The sequence below is a fragment of the Vitis vinifera genome, chromosome 1 (genome assembly GCF_030704535.1).
Source record: "Vitis vinifera cultivar Pinot Noir 40024 chromosome 1, ASM3070453v1".
Taxonomy (NCBI): Eukaryota; Viridiplantae; Streptophyta; class Magnoliopsida; order Vitales; family Vitaceae; genus Vitis; species Vitis vinifera.
In genome coordinates this window covers 15,362,218-15,370,204 of record NC_081805.1, presented here as the reverse complement: position 1 = coordinate 15,370,204, position 7,987 = coordinate 15,362,218, and the positions used below count along the sequence as shown (strand labels likewise).

General features: G+C 32.7%; 1 long non-coding RNA gene across 3 annotated transcripts; it reads left to right on the top strand.

Annotated features, from left to right (window-relative positions):
* Positions 1–95: 95 nt before the first annotated feature.
* Positions 96–4,864, top strand: LOC132254662 (uncharacterized). 3 transcript variants are annotated; one of them, XR_009466961.1, is made up of 3 exons: positions 96–298; positions 384–441; positions 562–4,864. It is a non-coding gene; the product is annotated as an uncharacterized LOC132254662 (long non-coding RNA). The 3 variants fall into 3 exon arrangements; XR_009466959.1 differs by having other exon boundaries at positions 384–2,374; positions 2,477–4,864; XR_009466960.1 differs by having other exon boundaries at positions 384–2,606; positions 2,688–4,864.
* Positions 4,865–7,987: the final 3,123 nt, after the last annotated feature.

Here is a 7,987-nt window from a genome sequence, read left to right as displayed (position 1 = left end):
TCTGTTATATACATATACTAGTCTTGTAATAATCTTTTTTCTTGGGGCAGAACTACACAAATCTCCTACGCAACTTGGGTGAAAGGTACTGTATCCCTGCACCCAATAACTGCATCCATTCAGGAACTGACCTCTGCAGCCGAAGAAGCTGAGGGAGAAGCATCTAGCAGTCCCTATGGCCAACTTGACAAGGAACAATGAAGATAGCCTCTGGACGTCCATTTGATGGGTGCAAGGCTGCTAGATTTTGCAATTCTTAGACCATACTTGCAACATCCTGCCATCAGTCATGACCCAGGTAGTGCTACTGCCATACATGCCAACATTGCACCCTTGTTCTTGCTGCAAGAAAATTGAACTAATTCATAAGAAGCAACTTACAGCAACAGTGACATCTAAAGGACTGCAATCAATTCTTGCCGGTTTTGAACTAATCCCAAGGTACTCTTCCATTTTATGTGCATGTGTCTTATTTTATTTTATTTTTTGATAAGTATGTGCATGTGTGTCTTATTGGGAAGTTGCTACTAATTTATGAAAGTGTTCTTGTCATGGATTTAGGCAGTACTAGTTGTAGGAAGAAACAACCTATACACTCTTGGAATTGGAAACAACAGAGGGGTTAGATACTCAACTCCATGAGACCAGATGGAAATTACTTATTTTTCGTTGTAAATCAAGTTGGGTAATTAGTTGGATTTATTTTTATTTTATTTTGCATGTTTATCTTTGTAGCTTTAATTTACATCTCTTGTACAGTATGGTTAAGAACACAATACTGTTAAAAGATTCAAAGATAAAAGATGCTCTCTGTGATTTAATGGGGACATGTGCTACCAAATACCACTATACGGTGCAATCATGTGTTGTTGGTAGTTTGGTTGGTTCTCCTATCATAGAGATTGGAAGGACAAACCGAAAAGACTATGTGAAGGACAAAGTTGGGGCTATAAATATCAAACGTTGCTTTCTTGTGGAGCTCGTTGATAGATTTGTAAAGTTGATTTTAGCCAACACAGGTTGTCCTGTATTTTCTCAGGACTAGTCCACTTATGAAGCCATGGAGAATGTGTTTGTTACCATATATATTAAGAAAAGTTTGTTTTCTTTTATTATCCTAAATATTCATGGTATCTAAACAAGTGGGGTAAATCTTTTGGTTCATGATTTATATTCAATTTTCTTATCAATGGTGTTTTTTCCCATCAACAATTGATAAAACCCTCAAATATTCTCAACTATGAGAAATGGGAAGAAAAGAAAAAAAAAAAAAAATTAAAATTAACTATCAATTGAACATTTGAGTAATCCATTGTTTTTTTATATTCTTTTCTAATAATTTTTATTTGATACTTGGTGAACGTTCTCTCTTGTGCATCAACAAATTCAACTGTTCTGTGTAGTTGAGTTAAGTTTTCACTTTCCAAGTTAGATTCAAATATCTATTTTATTCTCATTAGTCATTTTTCTAAGTAGAGATATTGACATTAGTTATTTTGTATATTTTAACCATTTTTTGTAAAGATTTTAATCTTTTTTTCTTCTTATGCAAATAGATGTATTATTTGATCTCTCTTGGAAAGAGCTTTTCCATCTCCAAGAGTAAGACGTGTTTGATCATGTATGTTCATTAATCAAAGGTTTCTCTAGTCTCACACTATCTTGTAAATTAAATCTTAGGGAGAGTCCTAGGCCCAATCTCAACGTTCTTCCAAAGGTGGATTCTCCATCTCGAGTTACTTACGATCTGTTGATAGTGTACTGATCCTTGATTGGGTAGCCTCACATTGGATTGCTTTTAAAACCTATACTTTTTTGCTTCTCAATATTGTCCTCATTCTGGGGTTTAATATTGTTTTCAAGAACTTCAAGGTTGCTTGAACTGCATGCTTGAATCGGAAACATTACTCTTACAAGTTTTCTAAAAAGTGAAAGAAAAAACTATTGTCTAATAAGGAGACCCTGATATTTGGCATTCTGAAAAGCTTAATCACCAGTTTTTGGCTGCTAGATAACTTATGGTATGCTGTTACTGATAATGTTATTGATTTTATATATGCAATTCATCCAACTACTGAAACCTTAGTTGTTGACTTGAGGAAAATGTCTCTTAGTTGCAAAATTACATTGAAAGTGGTATCATGCGTCCTTTCAACTGTTCTTGTAACAAAACTTAGTAGATATTTATTCATTATGTTCCATGTTGCTATTAACCAATTGACGCATATGGTGTCATGTATCCAAATAGAAATCTTAATTGATAGTTTTGGCTGCTAGGAAACATAATGGTATGCTGTTGTTGATAATGTTATTGCTACTATTTATGCTACTCATCCAACTCCTATGGAGAAATATGGAAGTTGTGGTTGAAAAGGTTTGCAACAGGTTTGGTGGAGTCACATGTATTGTTTATACTATTGTTTTAATTCTATTTTCATCTATCATGTGCTAATATGACAACTTATTATCATGTCAGGTTTTAATGCATGACTTCATTATAAGATATAATGTCATGGCACCTTGCATTTTTGTTGAATATAGCTTACGCTTGGACTAGTGTCTTATTTACCCATATTGGAGACATACTTCATTAATAACCTAGCAAGGTATTAAGTTCTTGCATTACTTCATTTGCAGTTTATTTTTTTTAATAATTGGTGTATTTTTTTCACACTAACGAAAACCAGAGTAAGGAGTTTGCAACTAGAACTCAAGTCTCGCATTGAGGAGTTTGAGAAGCTTGACAAATTCCATATGGAACAAATGGAAGAAGAGGTTACTGCAAGAAATGCCCATACATCAATAGAAAGTTGGTAGTTTGGAATGTTTTATGGTAGCTAAGAGTAGTGCAGAAGAATTTTCAAAAACTGATATTGTTGAAGGTATGTGCAAGAAATGCCCACTTTGATTCTATAGTTGCTTGATCTGTTCCTTGTGTCTTCTTGAAAATTTTTAGCAAGTTATCTTCTCTTAGCTTTTTATTAGAACTTTAGTTGAAGCTTGCATAGCTGATTATCAACTTTTATATGCGAAAGGAACACCTAGAAACATGAATTGTTGAACGGTGTTGGTCCTGACACGTTTGAGGCACATGCATGTAGAGATATAACAGGACCAAAATAATCCATATTGTCGTTGAGTTGGTTTAGACATTTGTGGATTGATGCTGATAGATCTGTATCTGTCAATGCTTCTGAAAGTTAGTAAGAAAATTTAATTCCAATTGACATCTAAGCACACAATTATTGAAATGTTCTACTGCATGATAAGCTGAAGCGTTGAACATCAATGATAGTTGAAGTTATGGCCATCTTATGTGCAAATCTTTTCTTGAATTTCAAAGGTATTGAATTATTTTTCAAATCTCTGTGTTTATAAACATCTAGATGGTGAAGTCATCAAAATTCAATAAAAATCTATTCTTTTTCCCCCCTCAACATTGTCCTCATTTGGGTGTCTAATATTGGTGTCAATAACAACTCCAAGGCACTCTTTCTTTCTATGTGTTTGAGTGTGTCTTGTTGGTCGTTGCTTTTAATTTAGTAAAGTGTTCTCATTATAGATTTAAGCAATATTGAGTTGTTGGAAGAAATAGCTTATACACTCATGGAATTGGGACCCACAAAGGGTTCAACTACTCAACATAATAGCTAATTCACTAGAGATCAACCCTTTTTGATGCTCTTTGGGTCATGAGACCTAGTTGAAAATTACTTATCTTTCATTGTAAAGTATATTGTATAATTAGTTTGATATTTTTTAATTTGATTTTTCATGTTTATATTTGTTAATTGGATTTTGTAGGAATGTATTCTCTTAGTTTGAGAATGCGGTACTATTTAAGAATTCAGGGACAAAAGATTTTCTATGTCATATAATTGGGACATGTGCCACCAAATTCCACTACATGGCGCAGTCATGTGCATCAATTTACACTTGATGCAGAAGTATGACTGTTACCACACCTCAATGGTTGATTCGAAGGACCAACCCAAAAGACTACGTGAAGGATACTATTAGTGTCGAATGTATTGGGTGCTTTCTTGTGTAGTTCATTGACTGGCTTCCATAGTTGATTTCAACCAACATTGGTATCTTGATCACAAACTTCTTAGGAGAATTTTAGAAGATAAGGAATGCTCTTGTTGGTGTATTGGGAAAGTTGATTATGTAGGTCTTTACAAATGTTGAGGGTAAAGTGAGTTCAAAATCTATTCAGCTTCAAACCAAGCAAGCCATTTTGGAAATATTGCTAGAGTGATGTCGAGATGTTTCAGCTTATTATACTAGAAGTAAGGTTCTTCAAGTTTTGAGGAACTATTTTGACAACATTCTGTTTTAATTTGCATGCAAAATGAGGTTGTTGTAGTTGCAGCAGGGAGGTTGGAGGATAAGAATGCAATGGTAAGAAAATCTGCATTGAATTTATTTTTCATTATGTTGTAGCATAACTCTTTTGGGCCACAACTTCATATAGCTTTTTTTCAAGTAGCCTTAGAGCAGTAGAAGAATTTGAGTGACCTTCAACCAATTGATGTATATGGAGTCATGTGTCCGAAGGAAGCTATTTTCGGTGCTTCTACTGAGAAGAACTTGATTGGCCGCTATACACCTTTCCAATAAGAGCTTTGTAGAAATTAAATTGTATTCTAATGTTAAATGAATATTGTAAGTAATTTTCTTCCAGATATCTTTGGAAAATAGGTTTCCAGTAGGTTTAGGTGGAGTCTTAGGTGTTCTTTATGCTATTATTTCAATTCTATTTTCATTCTATCATGTTCTAATATGCATCTTTTTATCATGTCAAGTTTTTACACTTATTCATTATAAGATATAATGTGAGGGCTCCTTGCATTTCTTTTAACATTGTGTATGTTTGAATATCATTTTTTTTAAAAATTCTGCTTAGGTACATATATTGTTTTGTGCATTGGTGTCTTGGACATTCATGCACACATAAATGCAATATCATTGGCTATATCCAAAAGGTTTTTGCTGTAATTCTTGTTAAAAAAATCATCCTCAATTTGCTTTCTAGCCAGTCGAAAACTGCATTCATTGTTTAAGCAAGATACTGTAAATCTCTACCATTTGATTTTATACACTTCCTTTGATTTGATCTCCCATAAGGGTATACTTCTTGCTGCATTAGTACGTTTTTAAAGAACAAGGAGATTGTCATTGTATTCTACCTAGTCATTCTGGTACTAGTTGTTGTTGCAACAACATGTGGGATATCTGAAGGTGCTTTTCATTTTGATTTCTCAAATAACTTTATTTCATCATTTGTCTTGTAATATTTTCAAGGCGATGTCACTTTGTTTAATGAAAAAGTTTCAAACCAACTTGTATGTACTTTGTGATGTGGTTTTTGGCTACTATCGAGACTTGTCTTCGGTTGTAGATGCTAGACAATGGCTACCACCAACATTTTTAGTTCCATTAACTAAAATGGAAAACCAAGTTGGAGAGATGTTGTGATCCTATATCAATTTGGGGAAGAGGCTCCTAACACTATATATGCATAGGGACTATTTGTTCCATGCCAAGTCATGGAAGCATTTTGATGATTTTGAATTCATTATGGTTTTGAATGATATTTCTTTTGGTTTCTGTAATTTCTTATTAAGTAGTATAAGTTGGATGCACTATGGATATCGCTTCGATTTGTAATAGTGCAAATCCCTTCAATTTGTAATTGTTGTCGTTATGATGTGGGCCATAGCCTTGAGATTTACTTATATTTGTAGGTTTTGAATAGGGACTATTTGTTCCATGCCAAGTCATGATAACAGTTTCATGATTTTGAATTCATTATGGTTTTGGGTTAATAATTCTTTTGGTTTCTGCTATTTCTTAAGTAGTATAAGCTGGATGCACTATGGAAATCGCTTAAATTTGTAATAGTGCAAATTCCTTCAATTTGTAATTGTTGTCATTATAGTGTGGGGCATAGCCTTGAGATTTACTTATATTCTTAGGTTTTTTGAATAGAGACTATTTGTTCCATGTCAAGTCATGTTTTCATGATTTTGGATTCATTATGGTTTTGGGCTGATCATTCTTTTGGTTTCTACATGAAATAATATGATGTGGGATGTGGGGTTGACATCTAATAGTAACTGATATTTCTTTTTTACTTTTTTGCCTTAATATGAATCATTTTTTCCCGATGCATGGATATGAACATATTTTGTTTGATTTGAAGATACTTGATTTATAAGTACTACAAAAGAATTTTATGTCATTCAATATAATGAAATTAAACTTAAGTATTTGTTATTATAAAGATTGAGTTAAGTGTTATTTGTACAACTTGTTTGGTTACCTATATTGACAGATGTGACCTTATTTATGTGGGATTGTAGTTCAATTGGTCAGTGCAATGCCTTTGCAAGGCGGAAGCTACGGGTTCAAGCCCCGTCAATCCCAACTAGATCAATGATAGGGTTGTGGGTCAAATGTTCTAGGAGTCATCCTCTTTTCATAATGTTCTTTTTTGTCTTATTTTTCCTCTTTTACGTTATTTCGCTCAATTGCATTCTTATCTTATTAGATAATGTATTTGGATTGTTCGGAATTTTCTTTTATTTATTTATTTTTCCTTTTTTTTTCTCATAGATTGGCTTGATTTCATTGTTATATAGTGATGTCTATACATTTTTACTGCTTTGTGGGCATGACTATGGATTTCATGTTTTCTTGTACTTGACTTTGTACCTAGGTTTGAGTTATGAAAATCATGTATGTGGCAGTTTGTGGTTAAGAAATCATTGAAAGTTGTCTTATTGAATCATTGATATGGTAAAAAACTCTTCGCTTATGCCATTGTATTTTAAGCAGTTTGTGTTGTAGAATTGCCTTGTCTTTGATGGTAGATTTGTGTCATTTTCAACAATTTTTCATCCCCACGCAATCATTGTTGTATACCCTGTGCAACAAGAAGGAAATGATGTGTTTATATTTTTTTGTTGATAGTTGTTGTGATTCACACAATAATGAGTTACACTATGTGGTTGAGTTCAATAAGGGTGTTGGAAGTCTTAAATTGTGATTGCATTTGTTGACCTTCACCCATGTTAGTTATTGGCGATTTAGGTCAATTTCCAACTGTAGCTTGGTGTCTTACTCTATAAGGAATAGAAAAAGGCTAACAAGGGTCCAACTAGGATTTCCTTTATGTAAATTGCATGCTTTAATTAATATTTAAATCAACTATTAACAAAAGAACAGGAAAAAGAAGCACTAAATCACAATGGTAGAGCGAACTCTATTTTTGTAATCCACTACAAAAGTTGTTTGTTTCTTATTATTTTTGTGGTTTTCTTAAGAAATAATATAATGTGGAATGTGGGGTTTAATAAGTTCAGAGCTACGACAATGACAAGAAGTGTGTTTTTCTTCTTCTCTGCCTTAATATGTAAATCAACTTATGCTTTTGTTGTTAGAGCAATTGGTTTAATCATTGTTGTTTTTAACAACCTATTTGGTACTTATGTGAGATTGGCATTTCTCTTGTTTTGCCCCTTAAGACAAGTAATCTCTATCTCCTTTTCATGGTGGTGATGAATTTGTTAGATTTTCCCTTAGGTAGTATATAAGTTTTGGAGTTTAAATTTCTAGATAAATTTGAAAGATAATGGAATTTGAATTTTTGTATTAGTTTTTTAAAGTTCTTTGTATGCTAGTTTCGTTAAAAATTGATGTTAGATTCTTTTTTAAAGTTCCTTGAACGCTAGTTTAGTTAAAAATTCATCTTAAGTTATTTTCTAAAGTTCTTTGAATGCTACCTTAGTTAAAAATTCATGATGTTTGATTATTTACCTTTGAGAGCTTGTTATTCTTTAGAAAAAACTTAATTGATTTTTGAGTCAAAATTTCTTTTACAAAAAAAGATCTTTTCTTCATCATGAATGAAAAGGTAGCCAAAAGGAAGGTCTAAGTTGATTTTTCCTTTCTTTTCAAATTGTTTTAAGTTATGAATAAA